This window comes from Neomonachus schauinslandi, chromosome 14 (assembly GCF_002201575.2).
Source record: "Neomonachus schauinslandi chromosome 14, ASM220157v2, whole genome shotgun sequence".
Classification (NCBI taxonomy): Eukaryota; Metazoa; Chordata; class Mammalia; order Carnivora; family Phocidae; genus Neomonachus; species Neomonachus schauinslandi.
Window position 1 is genome coordinate 2,810,532 of NC_058416.1, and position 20,352 is coordinate 2,830,883.

A 20,352-nucleotide genomic window follows, 5' to 3' on the forward strand; every position below is an offset into this window, starting at 1 on the left:
GTCGGTCTAGTGCTGCGCTCGGCTCCGCGCCTCGGGCGCTCGGCTTCACCTTCAGAGGCGCGGGGCGTGCGCGTCCTCCTCCCCGGACCCGCCGCCTCCCGCCAAGGTAGGGGCCGGGGTGTTGGGGGGGGCGCCGCGGGTCCCGCAAGGGGCGGGGGCGCGGGGCCCCGGGCCTGGCCGTGCCGGGGACCCTGGTGTGCGCCGCGGGGGTGGGGGGCGGGGAGGGGCTCCCGGGCGCGGGGAGGGCGGCTTGGCTTCCCTGTGGGTAGTTGCTCAGCTCCGCAATTCCAGGAGAGGGAAGATGCAACTTCGGGCGGCAAGGCGAGCGCTGGGAGGTGGTTTTTACCGCAGTGGAGGGGTGGGGTGGGGGCCGGGTGGGAGCGCGGAAGAGGCTCTGGCTTTGTACACTTCGTCAAAGGCGACGCGGGAGGAGGGGAGCTCGGATGCGCTCTCCATCCATTAGGAGACAAAGAGCAAATTGCCTTACTTTAAAGTAAAACGCTCTGGCTAATGAAGGTGGGTGATGGGGCTGCGGGGCCCGAGGAGCCGCTTCAATTATTAAGGGTTTGGCTGATGGGATCGATGCCTGTGGGCACCGAGCGCTGCTGCCTCGGGTACGTGTTGGCGTGTGTGTGTGTGTGTGTGGGGGGGTGTTTTGCCTTCCCCTCCCCTGGCTGCATGACCATTAGCTGGGAGCGTATAAGTGACCCTAACATTAAAGAAGTGAGTGCGCCTGGAAGGGAAGTTAGGGCCGGGTGGGGGTGGGGGGCGAAGGTTCTCTCAGTGATCGTGAGGGGTAGGGAGAGGGCTCAGGGTGGCAGGGACTCCTCGCAGATGCACGCAGCCTGGCGGGCGTCGGAGTGGGGGTGGGGGAGGTATTGATCGCGATATATACCCGGGTATTTAGGAGAAAAGGAGAATGCTGTGGGGCGTGTGTGGTGGTGGTGGTGGTGGTGGTGGTGGGGGGCGGTGGTTGGAAAAGCGCCTCGTCTGCCATTTCCAGGGAGAACGAACGTATTGAATAGTTACGATCAGTATTTAAAATAAACCGCCTCGTCAAGTTTTAAAGAAACTTTGTATGAATAAGTTTGTTAAAAGCCAGCGGAGTTGGGAATTTAAAACAGCGGTTTATGGAGGAGGTTGGTGTGGGGTGACAATCAGTGGTAGTGGGCAGGGAAGCCAGTGGAGCCTTGCAATTAGGGACCAGAGAGACCCAGCCTTTTACCCGAAAATGTGGGTCTGTAAGTCAACCCCATTTATTATCCGCGTTAATAAGCTCCCCGCAGCAGACCAGGATCAGACCAGGAGCTTCTGGGGTTGGTGTGTCTGCATTTTACTCATTCTGCTGGCTTACTGATAAAGAATTACTTGGTCTCCGGGTGTGCAAAGATCAACTTGCTCAGCCCTCTTTTTAAATATATTCATTCTGTGCCTTATTTAATCCAGATGCACAAAAAGCCATTTGCTGCTTCATTGTTGGTTTACATTTTTTGAAAAGGCGACTGGTGTAACCTGTGGAATTTGAAATGCAAATAGAAGCCTGTGGGAGTTGAGGCAGAACAAATCAGCATTTATAAAGTGAAAAAGATTTAATGTCTTTGAAATCATTGCAGAGGAAAAAAACTGAAGGGGGGGTGATTTTTCAGGGAGTGAATTGTGACGTCAGGTCTTTTTGGAAAAGATGTTATTTTTAAGGTCTGAAACCCGGGTATGTAAAGTGCTTACAGGAAAAACAGATTACAAGATTAACATCTGTTAACATGATCGTTTATCTCCGGCCAAAAATAGGTCAGTTCTTTCTTAAGGAAACACGATTGCTGGCGCATGCTTAAATAATAAAATTAAAATAATGAGTTCACAAATTAGGACTGGCATTTGTTATAATCTGATCTGTGAAAAACATTTTTTAATTTCGAGATCAATAAAGGTCAAAGTCTTTTTTGGGCGTTGAGAGCAACTCTTCACTCTGCGTCCACCCCTCCGGATGACCCCCTCTTCGTCACTCTTAGCTCCCTCTCCGCCCCCACCCTGATTGCTAATTTCCCTTTTCATCCATTGTGGAAGTACAAAATATATTTAAATGGATATTGTCTGACGCCCCCGTCGTTAAAGAAAGCAAACTCTACGCGCAGATGGCTAACTTCAGGGCTCTGCTGTTGTTTTACCATTAAATGAAACGGTAGGGAGGGAAGAAAAAAAAAAAAAAAGGAAACAGCCTTGCAAAGTCTCCCTGCCCCCTGGGTGTGAGTGACGGCTCTGTCGGCCAATCCGCAGCGGCTTTCTCCATCCCGGAGGTAATTTGGAGTGCGAGTGTGTGTGCGCGCGCGCGTGCATGCGCCCATGTGTATGCACACTGTTAAGTGCTACTAGCCCCGCGCATCCGCAGGCTCCTGATGCGCACAGCTCTGTGCTGTAGACGTGGGCACGCTTTTATCTGAGTCTGGGCCGCTAGATGGGTACGCAGCAGTCCAAACGGAGACCCTGCCTCCCTCCCGAGTGTTCTCCTGCAAAGAATGGGCGTTAAGAGTTGCTTTCCGATTCAAGTCGAAACCTGCAGAAGGGGAAGGAAAGAGGAGAGATATGGTTATGCTTCTCAGCAACCGGGGAATCGAAATGTGCGGTTCCTTGCGTCTCGTTCCCACGAGGCGGGCACGCCCTCGCGCGCTTGGGGTCCGGGTGACAGAGCCCACTCGCCAGGCGCAAAGCGTACAAAGAACGGGGTTTGTTGAAATTGGTGTGAATCCGTAGAAAAGTGAAGGACAGCATGAACCTTACAACTTCATATTTTATTGTGTCACTGAAAGTTCATACTTAGTCCATGGCATATTCTAGAATGTGACCCGCTCATGGTCAGTGAAAGTTCTGCCCACCCCACTTAAGAGTGCGGAGCGCCTGCCGGGTCTCCACCGCACAATGGGTACATTCACGGGCAGAGTGCGTCACCGGCCGCCCCACGCTTCGTACCGGCTTAATCTGGCACCAGCTTCCCCGGGAATATCAGTGGTGGTGTGTGGACGTGTATGGACCAGACCCAGTCACGTAGCATCTCTGTCGCGGTGCTCTAGATGCTGTGCAGCTTCATTCCGGGACGGATGCTGCTGCTGCATTGGACGGGTTAAGGACCCACGTGTGACTCCTCCTTCCCCGGAGACCCCTTTAGGGAGACCCCTCGGAGGGACCCCGCGCCCCGCCCTCGTCCACGCACGGTGTGCCCATCTGCCGGGCCGCACCAAGGTTACCCCGAGGGTCCATGGGCGACCCCAGGCGACCTTCGTCGTACCCCCCTGCAAGAACCTAACTCAGTTACAAGGTAGTGTCCGACCCCGATCCTCCTGCTCCGGCCATTTTCGGCTCCCAAACCGGAGTTCGATCCGATTCTGCGCCCCCCCCCGCCCCCACCTCAGTGAACTCGCGGAGTGAGGAATGGGCAGCAGGGGGGAGGTGTCGCGGGATTAAATCATTCCTATTTATGTATCTCCTAGCGAGCGGCGCAGGGCCCGGGGCGCCGCTGGGGGAGGCGGGGCGGAGGCAGGGCGGGGGCGGGGGATTTACCTGCCCGCCCCGGGGCGGGGGCGGTGGCCGCTTGTTGCTGGGCGGCCAGGGGGCGGGCTGTGGGCGGGGCGGGTAGGGCAGAGAGGTGGGGGAGGGCCCGACCCGCGCCCCCGCCCCCCGGCGCCCGCCCCCCGCCCCCGTCATGTGGAGCGGACGTCACTCGCCTGCACTGTAACCCAAGAAGTGAAAGAGACGGGGACCCACGGCCCAACTTCGCACCGTAACAAAGGCGGGGGTCCGTGCGGGCCGGAGGGGGACTAGCTGGGGAGGGAGCAGGCTGGGAGGGAGGGGTCGGGGAGTGGGGCAGCCGGGCGGGGAGTGGGGGGCCTGGCCGGGGCGGAGGTCTGCATGGGGCGGGGGCGGGGGGTGGGGGGCCTGGCCCCGGCGGGGATGCGTGGGGAGGGTGTCTCCGCGGGGCCGGGGGGCGGGGGTCTGCGTGGCGGCGCGGGCCGCGCTCCGGGGGCCAAGGCGCGGCTGAGGCCAGGTAATTGGTTTCTATTTTAAACTTCACTTTGTTCTGGCGGAGGTGGGGCGGTGGGAAAGGCGTGGCCCCTGAGGACGATTACATAAGTACTCACACCTGATTCGGTCCCGGCCGGGGCTCCGTGCGGCTGAGGGTGGGCGGCGCTGGGGCGGCCGCAGGCCGTCCCCGCGAGGGGCTGCCGCGCGTGGGTGTGGCGTCCTGCCTGCGTGGCCTCTTCCCGTCCCGGCGGCGAGCAGCCCGCGTGGATGCGGGGGGCTGTTCCTGGAAGCCCAGATGTGCCCGAGGGCGTGGGGCCGGGCCTGCTAGCGGGGTCCACTGCGTAACAAAGGGCAGGCGCTGTGGGACCCAACAGCAAGTCACAAAAGGAACTTTAGAAGGTGGTCTTAATTAAACATGCCACGGAAGGCATTTCCCTCATGAACCTGCCGTTAAGTCTGCAGTCCTGATAAAGATGATTTAAAAACTGGTGGCTCTCCATCCTGTGGCCATGTAATAAAATGCCATTGAAGTACTGACCCGAGTGGAAGCAAGGCTGGATAGTCCCCCAGCAGGATCCTCTCCAGATTATTTTTTAAGCCGCCCTATTAATATGATTGGAGTATTTTGGTTTAGGAATGTAAGTGCTCCTTTAAGGAAGTAGGCATGCCTGCTATTTGATAGGATACTTTCTACTGCTGCGTAAAAAAGCTCACTTCATCATTTTATCATTTGTTTGTTTCCTCCTTCATTTTCTCTTACATTCTTTGATTGTTGCGTCAAAACAGCTGTGCTATTTATGTTTACACAGACCCGCTAGAATTAAATATGCCACATGCCTCTGCTGGGCAGGATTGGGAGCTTCCCCCTCTTGCAGGAATTGGGGAGCAAGTTGCGCGAGCTGGCCTGGAGCCTGGCTCTGAGGGCTGGTCACCGGAGGAGGACATCTTTAGTTTCACTAGGCTCCCATGCCATCTTGGAGGGGCTCAGCCAGAAGCAGTCGCAAGCCTCAAGGACTTAGAATGTTGAGGTGCTGAGCCCCAAGCCTGTGGGTCTAGTATTTTTCTTAGTTCAGTAGGAGGACTTTGTTTTCTTAAATTAGCTCATTTGAATATACTGAAACATAGGGGGCACATTAACATTCTAAAAAAATAAGAGTCCCAAGGGATGTGTAATAAAACCAGCCGGAGAGAGTGGGAATGTCTCTCTAAGATGAAACAAAGCATCAAAGCAGCATTTGTGGTAGGTGTAGAGTTCAGCGGGGAGAGAGGAGTTTTGCTTGTTTTTATTTCTGAAAGCTTTTGCCAGAGTCCTCTTTCCCAAGTGGCCTAGTAACTGAGAGATACCAGATCAAGAACTTTGCCTTGTGTGACTGATATTCATTGCTGGCGAGTAGAGTTTACATCTTTGGTGTTAATCCCATTGTTACTGGTAAACAACCTTTAAAGTTGACTGGACAATTGAGAGATTCAGATTTTCCTGGAACTTTGAAGTCCTGTGTGTCTAACTTTGGAGGATGTTGTCCCAGAGACCTTCCAGGAGGAAAGAGAATGAGAGATGTTTTTGAAAGCTGGCCAGTGGGAAAAGCATGTTGTTTCCATGTCCATAAATTGAACTTTACCTTCATTTACCTTAATTGCTCCTACATGAAGATATTTGAGTTTTATAGGTGACCCATTTGATGTGGATGTTGTGTCGCAACAATTATGTGGAAAAGAAAAGAGACTTCTTTAGAGGATACTTGAGAATGAGGTATGCTCTCCCAGATGGTTTTCAGTCTTACCAAATAGGGAAAAGTGGTAATGTGATGGAGGACGTTGAGTAGTGTTTAGTCATGGACTGTCTTGAAAAACCAGCACTCAGTTTAATGGGTCGTTGTGGATTTTTATGTATTCATTTTCCAGGATACCTAGTGGTCTTATTTGTAATTTACCAGAAGGAATCTTTTAAACAGGCATTTTGTGGGAGTGGCTCTATGTCTGGCTGGGGATTGTGTGTGGAGTTTCAGGGGCATTATACCTTAATGTCCTAGGAATAGGAGACCGGAGTACAGGCTGGTTACATCCAGCACGAAGGAGCTTGTCCAAATGCTTGCGCTTTTCTTTTATAATGTGCTTGTTTTCACTGTTCAAGACAGGACCCTATTTTGGGTTTTATTCCATTTTCAACCTCGGAGGACAGGGCAAGTGTTAATTATATAATTAAAAGTGGTATTTTGCTTGCAACTAGGTTTCTAACTGAATAAAGCATCTGTATTAAAGGTGCAGGAAACAACTTTTTCGTCGGTGTTTGAAGGCCAAATTTAGCTGGAGACATCCAGACTTTCTCAAGGGCATGGACTGAAGCAGGAGTAAGAGACATAATGGAAGAAAGCAAAAGAAAGTTACATTCATTTGATTACATATCTGCATTTTAAATATTTGAATATAGAAGTAACATTCCTTCCTCAAAGGCAGACATCTTACGCGCTGTGTTTATACATTTTAGTGCTTGCACAGAGCTCTTCTGACACGATCAAGTGGTTCTTTTAGAAGTGCATCTCTTTGCTGCCCTCACCCCTCCCCCTCAAAAGGTCCAGAGGCTGTGGGAAAAGTTTAATTAGCTCTCCTCTTCCTGACTGAAGTCCAGAGAGAGCTAGGGGCCGTGCGACACCCTGGCCCAGCTGAGTGCGTCTGAGCTGCCCTGACCCTCGGTGGACTCCTGCTTTGTACTTGAACTGACCGCTGAACTAGCAGCCAGTACGTAGACCTTCCTGGATTGCTTACTGCTCGGCACCTTTGACCCTTGCTTCCAGAATTAGTGATGTCCAAACGTGCAGAGTGATTGTGTCACTTTGGCTCCCAGACCATGACTCCGTGGATAGGAAATGCCATGCCTTACGGCTTTGCATTTTTCAGGTGAGGCGCAGAGTTCGGACGTGGGTGGTTCCGAGGTCTGATCAGACTGCATCTACCCGTATATTGTGGGGGTAGATAGCAGGCTGGAGCGTCTAGAAGGCAAGTGTAAATGTCGGCTGCAGACAGGTGTCGGTGGGCTGCCATTCAGCTGGCCCAGGAGTTTGGGTACCAGCAAGTCTTCACCTCCTGCTCTGTGCTTGGCTTGGTGCTAACTGGTGGCATGGGCCAAGCGCTGTGGTTGAGACCCTCTTCTCCTTCCTGTCCTGTCCTTCCTCTGGGGCTCTCACCGCTAGCCTTTCCACCCGATGGCCAATGGCCAACAGAGTGTTGGCGGCAGCCTGTTACGGGTCTGAATGCGTCTCAGGGCCACGTGAGTAACAGCATTTTTGGATTCAGGCCTTGGCCTCAGTTCTCACTGATCCCAGAAATAAGGGAGTTTGGGGTGGGAGAGGTGGGACATTTCTCTTTGATGGAGGGGTGACCTCTGCCCGGAGTGGGTTGAGACCCCCCCCTCCCCACCTTTCTCACCAGAGTAGAGTGAGTGAGTTAGGGGTGGGTGGGGATACAGGACATCCTCTTTATCATAGGACTCTAGCTGGGACTATCTTAGAGTTCTCAGGAGTATTGGTGATGTCACAAACCCATTTTAAGAAAGGAATCACATCAAATGTTTATTTATGAAGAATTTACTAATAAAATTAACCTTACGGGAAGAATAAAGAAAAACTTTCACTATGAATTTAAAATGTCTCATCCAGTTCTTTAAAATGCATGTTTGTTTTAAAATTAATTTTCTTCGGCAGAGGACTATTTTAGGGGTATGACTTTAATAGCTCCGGGAGGATGCACGTACAGGCCCTATAAATGCATTGCTTGTATTTGAAATTTGTACCCCCCACTAAGGTATATCAAGTATATTTTAGACGGACTGGTAAAAATTAGCAGTTGCAACTGTCCGTTTGTGTATTCCTTATCCCTTGCATCTGGCTACACGTGATTTGAACAGCTGAAGCTTTTCTTTCCAAAGCTGGAGCTGGTTGTCATATTTATGTCCAGAATGAGATGTTTTCCAGCGGCATACATTCGAAGTGTAAAGAAGTGTAATTTTGTGGCTCTCAACATTCCTTAAAAGTAGTTCTCCAAAAAGATCTGGTCTTTATTTATTCTTCGAATCCTCTGGTACTGAAAATCACAAAGCAGGAGTAATTAGAAATGCAACTACTTTGAGAACGTAAACATGTAAACAGATGTAAAGTAATGAATAAAACACCACCCGGGAATAGAAAAAATAAATCATTTAGAAACTATATTGGGTTTAGATACATTTTACTGTTTATTTCAAATATGAGTTCATTCTGGTAGATTTTTTTTCTTTCTGGGTGTTTGTGTGTGTGTGTATGTGTGTGTATTTGTCCACGAATTTAATCAAGTTGTTTAATCGAAATTTCAGGGATAGGTATTATATGTGATTGTGAAGTTCAGACAGTTCCTCAGTGGAGTGCTGAACACAGGGTGAGATTTTTAATATATTTTATTTCAAGACAAAATTAATCTGGTGTGTTATTCCTTCAGAAGCAGGTAGACTGGTCTCTTGTGGATCTGACACCCTGGGGAGTTGCTGATGTCTGCTCAGCCTTTGGATACAGCTGTCCTGTTATTTTCTTGCTCATTTAGGGGATGGTGAGCTTAGGCTAACATGTGGTGTTAGCTTTCAGGACATCGTTAAAGAGAGACTCTTAAATGAGGTTCTCTGTTAAAACTCTGCAGTTTTTCCCGAATAGTCCTTAAGGATTAAAATAGAATTTTCAGCATTATTTAGCAACACTTGGAAACCCCTGTCTTCAGCTCTTCCCATGTTAAAGTAAAGGGTATTTGTTTAGGAATTTTCCCCTTTGTTTCAGAAAAGGGCAACATGTGTCTGTCTTTGCCATATGGCACTATTTAACCTATATTGCTCAAGCTGACTTGGCATGGTGTTAGGCATTGATTGATTTCAGCGTTCGAGAATGTTCTTTGAAATTTAGTGCAGTGAAGAATGCATCCAAAGTGGTGTGGAGAGGCTGCTCCTGGCTTTAGCAGCTTCCTGTTCGATTGACGTGAAAGGGTAGTGAGCAAGTATCGCTTGTTTCTTTCCTGAAATAATTTTTGTGGTAAATAGTTTGATATTAAATGTTGACTGATTGTGTTAATTCAGGGAAATACAGAGCCCAGTGGGAGTAGTTAAAACTTCTGTGGGTTGCAAATAGGCTGATACTCCCTGTTCAGTTCCTGATTATTTCAGTGATTTTAAGCTAGACCTAAAAAATGTGTCCCCCTCCCCCAAAGACTTGGCTATTTTTTTTTTTTAAATGGATGGTTGGATCAATGAACAGATGGACAATCCCGTTTCCTAGTTTAAACTTCTGTGATGCTGTTTTGGAATGATCTAGAGGCAGAACAGAGATGCTTTCACTTAGTGATTTGTTTACACATACTGCTTTTGAATTTTTGGATAGTCTTGGGTTTAATTCACCAGAGTGGCTTCTTAGGCGACATCCCGGGAATTTATGAACAGGGAACAGCATGAAGATTGTGCTTCCATTGTTAGCGTCCGGAGCTAACGCGTCTCTCGGTACCCCTCTCGTTGAATCTGTCTCGTTAGCTTTCATCGTACTGTTTTCCCCTGTTTTAAGGGAAGAAATAAACACACCTATACTCTGTGTGTGTGTGTGTGTGTGTGTGTCCGCGCGTGCAGTGTCAGAGCTGGGCATCTGTGGGCAGGAAGGCGGGCCTGGGTGTCACCTCATAGCATTGCAGCTGCGTGTGCGAACGCCGCTTTTGGTGATGCATAATTTATATTGACATTATCAGTGACACGGGGAGGACATTTTTATACCAGTTTGAGAAAATATCATCATTCGCATTGATAATCATATTCCCACCAGATTTAGATTTATCATACCAAAGCTTTTCATGTCTTTAGCGTGACCATTAGCATAATGACGATAATTTGTCCCTTTGAGTAATACCACGCATAATTTACATTAGTGTTATTCTGATGAGTACAGCGCAGCCCAGGTGTTCAAGGGCCTCCTGATTCCAAAAATGGCTTTTTACTTTTTAAAGTGAGAGGCGAGGAAGACGATCTTCGTCCTAAAGCCAACTTAAAAAACATGACTGGTAGTAAATAAGTGAATTCCTTACATTAAAGTCCTTGCCATAGCAACGTAAACTTGGGGACAATTCTGTGGAGTCGTGGGATTAGTGGTTTAGCGGTAGGATTAAAATTGGCCTCCGTAAATTACCCTGGTGACAGAAAAGCAGAATCTGTTAATGGTTTTACAGGAAGATTGGCTTCTCCGTCGTTCTAGATTGATGACAGATCACGGGCTGCTGACACTCTGAACTTTGGGAAGGAAGGTTAATTTTTCTAACAGCTATGCAGTTTTAAGTGTCTGTAGGAATTGGTTAAAAAAGGAGGTTACTGCAGTTTGGATTTAGGATTTGGTTGGAGATGATGTACAGTCCGTGTTTGAGTTTGGCTGCAAATGGTAGAAGGGCAGTCGTCTGCGTGCATTTCAAGCAGTCGTATCGTGAGGTCTTCCGACTGTCTATGGACATAATAGGCCATTTTGGAAAGTGTGGTAGGTCTTCTGGGCCACAAAGGCACCTTTTAGAAGCTTACGGGGTGGTGGTTGATGAAGCTGCACCTTCTCGGCTGGAGGAGAGTTCACGTGGCTTCTCACTCCAGGGTATGGTTTCCATCTCGGTTAGGAGCGTGAGCGTTAAATCAATTCTATAGAATGACTGTGAAGGAAAACGTTTACTTTCATGACTGTTTACCTTTCTTTGTAAATTTATGTTATTTCTGTTTGGGCTTGTTTTAGAAGTTTCATATTGAGGGTTATATATGTGTTATAATTGGTAGGAAACTTGGAGGTGGTTTGGGGTGGATCCTGACATTTTATGGGAACTGAAACGCCGATGGATTTAGTGGTTCAGCCCTGGCCACGGCCATAGAGCAGAGCTCAAACAGGTTCCGGGATTCCCAGTTCCCAATACGCGCTGGAGGTGCACAGCAAGGGGAGGTAGACGCAAGCCCACTTTCGAGGTGACCTTATTGCGAGCTCATTTAGTGCTGCAGAGTGTAGACCCGGCAAGTGATGGGGTACTGATAGTATACTTCCCCACTTCAATTTTACCTTCTGATGCTCAGCTCTAGCCCCAAAGAGAAGAAAAAATAGGGGCTAAATGTTTGCGTCTCTCAGTGGGGATAGCGTGTTAGCGTGAGAACTGGACGGCTCATCCCATTCCAAGTTTCCTGCAGCACTGCCGAGCTCAGACAAGGAGGGAAGGCCAGGTCACCAAAGCCCCAGTGGCTGTTTGCACGGTTTCCAGCTCAGCAAGGGGCCAGGGTATAGATTTTCTTGGGAAATCCAGTGGTAGCACCAATAATAACATCCCTTTCTGTGAGACAGTAACTATAGAAAGTAAATGACAAGCATGGGGTAGAAGACCCTACAAGAAAAAAAAAGAAGCCACCAAAAATTTCAGGGAAAGGGATCAGAGAAGACAAATGATAGTTGTTGAGAGACCGCCGGTTTCTCAGGGGCGTTCTGTCCTAAACTGCAGTAGACGGTGGAGTGCAGGAGTGCTGGTGGAGAGCGGGCATCTGCATGGTGGGTGCTCTGAGCGACAGGGCCGAGGACCACAGACGTCCGGGGGCGCGCTGCTAGCTGGGGTGGCGTAGGGAGTGGAGCATCTCGCCTTCAGCACATCCTTGGTGCGTGTGGGCAACATGGCAACCGAGGGAGAGGAAGTTGGGCCCAGGAGTGAGCCAAATACAGGGAGACATTCATTTCCCTGTCCTCTCTCCGATGGCAGATGAGGCGTGAGGCCACACGTGGCAGCCTGTGGTCCTGGCTGGCTGGTGTCTGGTCTGCTCCTGGTTGCTAAATGGACTCCGGCAGACTATTACCAGTTTGTGGAGAGGTCTCCCTCCCCTCCGCCAGCCTTGGTTAACTTGGGAGCTGGGCCAGGACACCGCGAATTTTACTTCATTATGCAAGAGCTGCTTAGAAAGCCTACCCGCTTTTGCTTTCTCCAGGTGAGCAAACAGGGCTGATGTGTTCTAGGTTTTCACTTCAGAGGAAAAATCAGGAAGTTGAGACCCCAATTTAGAATCTGTTTTTCCTTTTCTGAAGAAGATAGTACTGAATACTTTTTCATTATTTACCAAAAACTGTATCCTAGGTAGTTTGCTGCCTTTCTAGAATTTTTTATAATATATTATGTCCAACATAAACTCAGAATTGCATAGATCTGTTTGATCAGTGTTTTACTTTATGGACGTCATCCCTTGTGTGAGAATTTTTGCAGGATTGTTTGAGTATCTGGTAATTGAAATCTTGTTATTTATATGTTGGTAGTAAGAGTTTGCTGGTTTATACGCATCTCATTCCATAAACAAGACGAGGAGTACCTGGGTCACATGTTAAATATATAGTGAAACATTAATAAAAATCAAGAACAAGGAAATGAAATAATAGACCTTAATGAGGGGAAAATAGGATTGTATATCCAGATCACAACAGTCTTTCCAGTAGGTATACTTGAACCAGAATTTAGAATCTGAGCTTTCTGGTGACAAAAACAAGGAGTGAAACATGCCATTTATATGTTGAATTGATGACAAGGGCAAAACTCATCAATTCTCCTGTGGAAGGAAAGCCTCTTTTAGCACAAACACTAAAGGAAACTTTTTTACGTTGATTCTGATATTGGCTGTTTTTATACAGGGTATGTTTTTTTTTTTTTTTTTTTTTTTAAAGTGGACAGTGTTTTCAGTGATATTCTTATGGTCAGTGCATAGTGACTTTTGGAAGGTTGTTCTCATAGTGGCTGTTACAGAGAACCAGTGGCACAATGACAAAGTCCAAAGCACTGAGAGCTGTTTTTTGAATCACCATGAAAATATGATCCAAGTTACTGAGTATTACAGTTTCCCATTATATTAGAAGTTTAATTTTTATTTCTAATGTCTTATTATAGACTTGAATCAAATTTGTTGAATGCCTGAATAAGCAGCCCCCAAAATAAATAGCTCATAAGTGCTCTGTTAAGCCTCATTTCCTTTCCACAAACATTGATCACAGGTCCATGGTGAGCAAGGGAGTGGCCCACGTTCCTTATGGGTATCCTTTGGCATTCATAACAGGAGCTAGGGAGTCCTTTTAGCCCCTGTTCCCCCAGGAGCATGCTGAGACCCACGCAGGTGACTTGGTCAAAGCCCCATAGCTGGGCTATCTCAGTGGACCTCTTTTGGGCAGTCACCTTGAGTTTATAACCTTCTTCATGCTTGTTTAAAAAGTGTGTGGTTGGTCTGAGCCACCTGGAATTGTATCTCTGTAGAGATAGATCACTCTATGGAGGACCAGTGCCCCCACCCTCCAAGCTCCCTCGCCTTCTAGATGGCTGGGGTTACCCAGGAACCACTGCAGAGAAGCTGGGAGCCAGTGTGTAGGTCCCATGAGTGGGACCCAGCTGCCCGAGCCTTTGGGGACTTAGAACATGGCAGACTCAGTATGTCATCGTATCTGCTCTGAGGACAAAGATTTTGAGTCATCCATCAGGAAGGAGAAATTCAGAGGGTGGTCTGAGGATTGGAAGCAGGGAAGCTCCTGCACCAGCCCCCAGCGGTTCCAGCCAGCTGGTGGGGCTCCCCTTGCCTGTTCCCCAGGTCAGCTTCGGAAGGGGAGGTGGTGCTGGAGCCCATGGGGGCTTGAGCCCAACACTTCTGAGCCGTGGAAACTGGAGGCCTGTATTTATGAGACTGCAGGGCAGGGGTCGGCAGACGTTTTCTGTGAAGGGCCAGATATTAGATATTTCGGGCTCTGTGGGCCAGCTCTTTTCTGTTGTAGCTGCTCTGTCTTGTGGTGCAGAGACCGCCCTGGACGGCAAGTCAGCACATAAAGAAGCTTTATTTATGGACACTGAAACTTGACATTCCTATGATTTTATGTGTCACAAATTGTTATTCTTCTTTTGGTTTTTTTCCAACCACTTAAGAATGTAAAAAACATTCTTAGCCCACAAGCCATACAAAAACAGGTGGTGGGCAGGATTTGGCCCAGGGCTGCAGTGTGTGCCGACAGAGCCCGGACAGCGCTGCCCGATGGAATTATGATGCATCTGTCGTTTCAGAGTTTCCAGTAACCACATGAGAAAGGTTAAAGAAATGGGTAAAATCACGTTAATTTGTCTTATATATCCAATCTATACAAATTGTTACTTGATGTAAAGGACATAAAAATTATTACTGAGATATTTTTTGTTCTGCTTTTACATCGAGTCTTGGAAATCGGGCGTGTGTTTAACACAGCTCATCCCCATTTGGACTAGCCCCATTTGGCTACCACATAGGATGGTGCAGTTGTAAGGGGGGGGGAGATGACCCGCTCCGCCCTAAACCATGGCCAGTTGCTGAGGTGAGTCAGAAATCTTCACTCTGAAAGCTCAGCTGTTCTTCCGCAAGGACACTAAGGGAAGATGCTTTGGGAATGTCTCTGTCAAATCCTAGCAGTTTAATGAAAGGAAGAAAGGTCGTTTGTCATCACTCTCAAGATCTGTGCCAGGAACCAGAGATAGCGGTGGTGGGGCGCTGGGGGCTGAGGGGTACATCCCGCGGGGGCAGCAAGGATGGCCAGGAGGCTGGGGCCTGGCCCCGCAGCGTGTCCCTCTGTCGGTCCCCGACATTTCACCGATTGTGCTCTTGGGGCGACAGCGTGCTGTGTGTGGGTGTTCTCCCGTGTTCCTGCATGGTCTGACTAGACCCCCCTCGGGGATACGGCGTCTCACTGTTGTGTCAAAAGGAGTTTTGGTGTGAGGCGATGGAGCCTCGAATCCAGGATCCGGCAGTGACTTGTGGCCGGTGACAGAGCCTCGGTGTGCCTTCACTTCTTCATCTGTGAAGTGGGACGAGATGCTGGCCTTTCCCAAGGCCCAGCAAAGGGGGGTGTGCGGTGCGTGACCCAGCTCCCGTCAAGACTCACCAGTTACAGAGTGGACTAAATAAGAGATAAGCCTGCTTGCCCTGAGACTTTCAGAAGACAGACAGAAGAGTGTCATGGTTTGAGTTCATTTTCTGTCTCCTCTAGCGATAATTTTACATCCAGCATATCAACTGTGTGAGCGACTTGGTTCTTCCCACTTTCTGTACATCAAAAAACATCATCTGTTGTTGTTTTTCTTTTTTTTAGAAAAGAGATAAGAATTATTTTATTCAGTTAGGTAGATGTTATTTATATTGCCCCATAAGATTTCAACCTGTTTTATCATAATTTGCCACATTTTAGTCTTGTTAACCCCACAGTTTAAAAAGCAAATTTATAAAATGTGGCATGGATTCGCTGCTTGGGCTTAAGGGTGCATCTGGAGTGAGACCCCAGCTGATTCGTCATGTCATTCATTGCTGTGCTGATAGCATATCCACCGAATGCGTTTCTGCGGAGGGGCAGACTATTTCACTAAGACGATGGTTCTGCAGCGCACCCCTCCGCCCCGTCCTGGGCGGTCGCCTTGCTCCCTGAGCCCCTGATGGGGTAGGAGTCCCTGCACTTGGGGCTCTGCACCAGAGCTTACCAAAGTAAAATAAAGCGCCTCGCGGAGAGGCAACACTTTTTTTCTTCGGAAGGGATCTGGAACAAATATATTCAATTAGTCCTTTTTAAATAGGTCATTTAAATATAATAACGTTAATTATAATAAAAATGAATATTTCCCTCTGAAACGGGTAGCAAGAATGGTTCAGAAGAGCTGTTTCTCGGAAGAAGAAAGAAGTCATTCACTCAAAGCAAACGGATCTCCTGTAAGAGGATGCTTCTCTTTAAGGGGATGAAGGTGAGACGCTGCGTCCTGCGTTTTCGGTCCTTCCTTCCAACAGTCTGTTTGGAGTATGATTCCTGTGTCCTGTGCTCCTGGTGGGAGTTCGGGCGAGTACCGAGAGGACTGCGACGTCCCAGCCCTGAGGGACTTCACAACAAGCCATTCTGTGAGGGCTGGCCGGTGTTTTTTTTGGGGGGGGAGGGGAAAGGTAAGGGGTTGACAAGTGCGAAGTTGCAGGAGGATGTTGGCATACTTATCATGTGCCACACGTAGGCTCAAGACCCTGCCTTGTGAGGAGACAGAGCTAAGCTGGTGTTTCTCCCCAGGTGTCCTAAGATGGCTGTTCGATTTGCTTATTCCATTTTGTCACATTTTCAAGGTGAGGCACAGTTAAATTGCTTCGTCATTCTGGGGCCGGTCCTGTTCTTCGTGGCTTACCTATTGTTCCTTGCCTGCAAATCCAGACATTCAGGTCAGCGCGTTTATTATTTTGACTGAGGGTCAAGTTCCATTTCTTGTCCTATCAATCACGGAAATGCTATTTTTGATAGTTAAATGTTGTTGAGGCACACTAGGATTCTATTTACTATCTTGTGTGTGAATAGCAGTATCAATGTTAAGAAAACTTAATACTTTAAAAAAAAATAAGACCGACCGGCATTCAGGTGGAATAACAAAGTCCAAGTCTACGTTGTTCCACTGTGATAAAAAGTGCTACTTATCTGTTTCTGTTTCAGTGGCCCAGCAGAAGAGTGCTTTGGGCATGTGCAAATTTAGGCAAAGGGGTATTTCCGCCCACAGGAGAAATGTAAGTCTTCACTGTTAGGATCACCATTTGCTAGTGTGCGGACCTAAAATTCTTTTAAAGGTTTTGCGAATGCACATGCATCTTGGTGAGTTAGATTTTATAAGTGGACCCTTATCTTGAAAACGATTAAAGCCTCCATAGCTGGTCAACCCCTCTTGGCCATGCATCCGGGGGCTCAAGAGCTTAGGCAGTTTCTACCCAGTCGTGTGAAATTTATGTGTGTTCACTTACCTGAGGATCTGCTGGGTTGGATGGGATTTCAGTATCACGATAAAGCCTTCTGATTAAAACACCCTTTCTTAGATGAACCATGGCTGGCTTTGGAGGTTGGTGAATAGACACAGAACTATAGGCTTACATGGAATCACTGAGGGCAGAGTTTCTTTTATATTTATTTGGAAGTCACTTTGTTTAATTCACTTTAAGAAGTCTGAGGTTGGAGCTAAGGATATGGGACTACATCCTACTTTGAGTTGTCAGGGACTGTAGCGGGCTGGGAGCAGGCGCGGTTCCTTTCCGTAATCCTGTGATGCTGATTTTGTTTCTTCTGGAGAAGTCCCTTTGCTGGCGATGCCTTGATCTAAATGTCATTATTCCAGGGAATTAATATGAAGCTACACGTTAATTATTTAATTACACAGAATTAAATATTGACAACTGGTACCCAGTATCTTACACTATTTCTCTTGCATTAGGGGATGAAGAGAGACATAAGCGCTTTGCTTTTAAGATATATACAGAGATTTAAATAAATAAGTTACATAGAAGTCCACAAAATGGTATGAAGATGCATACTTTCCCTTTAGTGCTGTGAAGGGGGTGTGGGGTGGGCGGTGTGGAATTCACAGCAGGTAACACATTACTTGATTTCTCACAACGCATTTGAGCAATTTAGTTAGAGCCAAAAATGTAGGGTAGTGTTCTGCTTGCCCAAATTAAACTATGTCTTTGAAGATAATTATACAAAATGCATAGTTTGGAGACAACAAAGTTTTCATCATTTTTGCCTTCAGGATATTTACAACTTAAAGAGGAAATTGAATTTTGAGAAACAAGAATATGTTAACCATTTCACAGCGCAGATATGATTTTATTGTGTGCCAGTTACTATTATTGAGTGCCTTCTGTGTGGTCAGCACTGTCTTAGGGCTTGAAATACATGAGCTTAATAAATGTATTAAGATTTTTAATATATAAACTTCAATTTAAAACATTAAAATTGGGGCCATATGTGAGTTTTTCTGCAACTCATTTTTTTTTTTTCTTCAAAGATTTTATTTATTTGACAGAGATACAGCAAGAGAGGGAACACAAGCAGGGGGAGTGGGAGAGGGAGAAGCAGGCGTCCCGCTGAGCAGGGAGCCTGATGCGGGGCTCGATCCCAGGACCCTGGGATCATGACCTGAGCCGAAGGCAGACGCTTAACGACTGAGCCACCCAGGCGCCCCTGCAACTCATTTTTTTAACGGTTTATTTATTTGAGAGAGAGAGAGTGTGTGAGCACATGCACGAGCTGGGGGAGGGGCAGAGGGAGAGGGAGAGAGAGAATCCTCAAGCAGATTCTGTGCTGAGCCCAGAGCCCAACCTGGGGCTCGGTCCCAGGATCCTGAAATCATGACCTGAGCCGAAATCAGGAGTCCAGCATGTAATTGACTGAGCCACCCAGGCGCCCCTTCACTCATTTTTTTTTTTTTTGTATAGCATCACAACTTATTCTTTTCAAGGGATGTGTAGAGTGCAGTTCTTTGCACACACCATACTGATTTCCAAATGCCCGGTGCCCAGTGTGGCCCAGCTCTGACCCATCTGAGTGGGCTGTGGCTGTGTGCAGCCAGAAGGGACAGCCAGCACCCACCAGCTGGACGTCTTCCGGAGCAAGCTGCCCCTCCTATGTCCTCTCCCCTGTTGCTGGACATTTGCATTGCTCCCATTCTTTCCTAGGATGCAGGAAACCTCTCTGATAATACAGTTTTGTGTACTTGGGGGAATATTTCTTTAGGATAAGTTCCCTGGGGTGGAATTTTGGTCAAGAAGGGGCATTTCATTTCATTTTATTTTTTTCAGTAAGCTCTGTGCCCACCGTGGGCCTTCAGCTCACAACCCCAAGACCAAGAGTCGCACGTTCTACTGAATAAGCCAGTCAGGCTCGCCAAGAAGGGGCATTTTAATTGATATTGTCAGATTTCTCAACAAAGATCAGAATGCCATTTTCCATCAGTGTGAGTGATGGCTTTCTCTTTGTTGGCGCTTGATCTTATCAGTCTTTTAAGTCTTGGCCAACTTGATTAGGTAAATATCTTGTGATAAAAAATTTAAGTATGTTGAGCATTTCTTCATGTTTGCTGATCATTTTATTTCTCCTTTGAATTGCCTGCTTATTTTCTTGGTCAGTTTTCCACCCGGTTATTCACACTTTGTTGCTTTATTAGGACAGTAGCCTTGTGCTTTGTGCTGCAAGTATCTTTGTTTATCCCTTTTATAGCTTACACTCTACGTAAATTCCTTCTGCTCCAGCAGCATTGAAGTAGCCCCCATCTGAGTTGTTTCTCAAAGATGTGTGAATTTGACTGATTGTTTTTTCATTGGAGTTGCTGGATGAATATAACAGATCTTTTGATTTCTTTTTTTTTTTTTTTTTAAGATTTTATTTATTTATTCAACAGAGAGCACAAGTAGGCAGAGAGGCAGGCAGAGGGAGAGGGAGAAGCAGACTCTCCACTGAGCAGGGAGGCCGACGCGGGGCTCGATCCCAGGACCCCGGGATCATGACCCGAGCCCAAGGCAGACGCTTAACCGACTGAGCCACTCAGGCACCCCCAGATCTTTTGATTTCTCACATGATTATTGGTCTGGTTACTTTTTCTGTCGACTCCTGAGTAAGTGTTGAACATTTATATTTTACTAGAAAATCAGGCATTTCTTTCATCCGTCTTATCAAATGTATTCACCCAGAGTTTTGAAAAACTTTGTAGTATTTTAGTTTTCATTCTTTTGTTGGTCCTTACACCTAATTCCCCCAAATCCTGCCTTTTTAAAATGTCTAAATTAGGTTGGCTAGTCATTTAACTCCTTCACTGGGGTTATCGGAAGGATAGTTATTGATTTTATTTATCAGTTTTACTGTTTTTTTTTCCTTATTGCTACTTTTTAAAATGCAAATTTAAGAGGTTTAAGAGGTTACTTTTTGAATTGAGTGTTTCATTTGTATATTTTCTTTATTTTTAATTGCTGTAGCTAAACTTTTAGCTTTCTTTGTGTCCCATAGATTTTGACACAGATTAGTTTCAGGAGAGATTTTGGGTTTGAGCTCTGATTGTACCTGCCATGGGCGTTGTTACGGAGACGTTAAGATTTTCCAAATGGCTGCACTTCTGTTAGTTTTCGTTTTGCTCTTACTTGCTGGTGTTTGGTGTCGTGGTACCGTGTCATTCTGGCGCTCATGAGCTCGATGCTCCCGAGTGATGGAACCCCCTGAGGCCTTCTTTGTGCTGGCAGGGGGTCACCCTGTGCTCTTGCTCCTCCAGCAGAGCAGCGAGTGTGGGGGCAGAGCCTACAGAGCAGGTATACCTTCCTCTTCGCTTCGGGTCCTCTATTATTTTTCCTTTTAAATCCGGGTTTTAGAGAGTTTTGTCATCTCTCCCACATCTGTTTTCTCCTGTGGGTCTTCCATATACTCACTGGGATGTGTGTTTTAGATATTTTATTCTGTGTTACTTGACTTACGGCTTTTAGACCACTATCATCCTTGTGATTTTTTTTATCCCTTAATAAAT

The 20,352-nt window shown here is 47.2% G+C and overlaps 1 protein-coding gene across 1 annotated transcript in view; it reads left to right on the forward strand.

Moving 5' to 3' along the window:
• The first annotated feature begins 3,746 nt into the window (after positions 1-3,746).
• Positions 3,747-20,352, forward strand: part of ZNF516 (zinc finger protein 516) — a 114,466-nt gene continuing 97,860 nt past the window's right edge. Inside the window, exon 1 of the mRNA XM_044921182.1 lies at positions 3,747-3,787. The gene's annotated coding sequence lies outside the window, so the exon portion shown is untranslated. The remainder of the gene's footprint in view (positions 3,788-20,352) is intronic.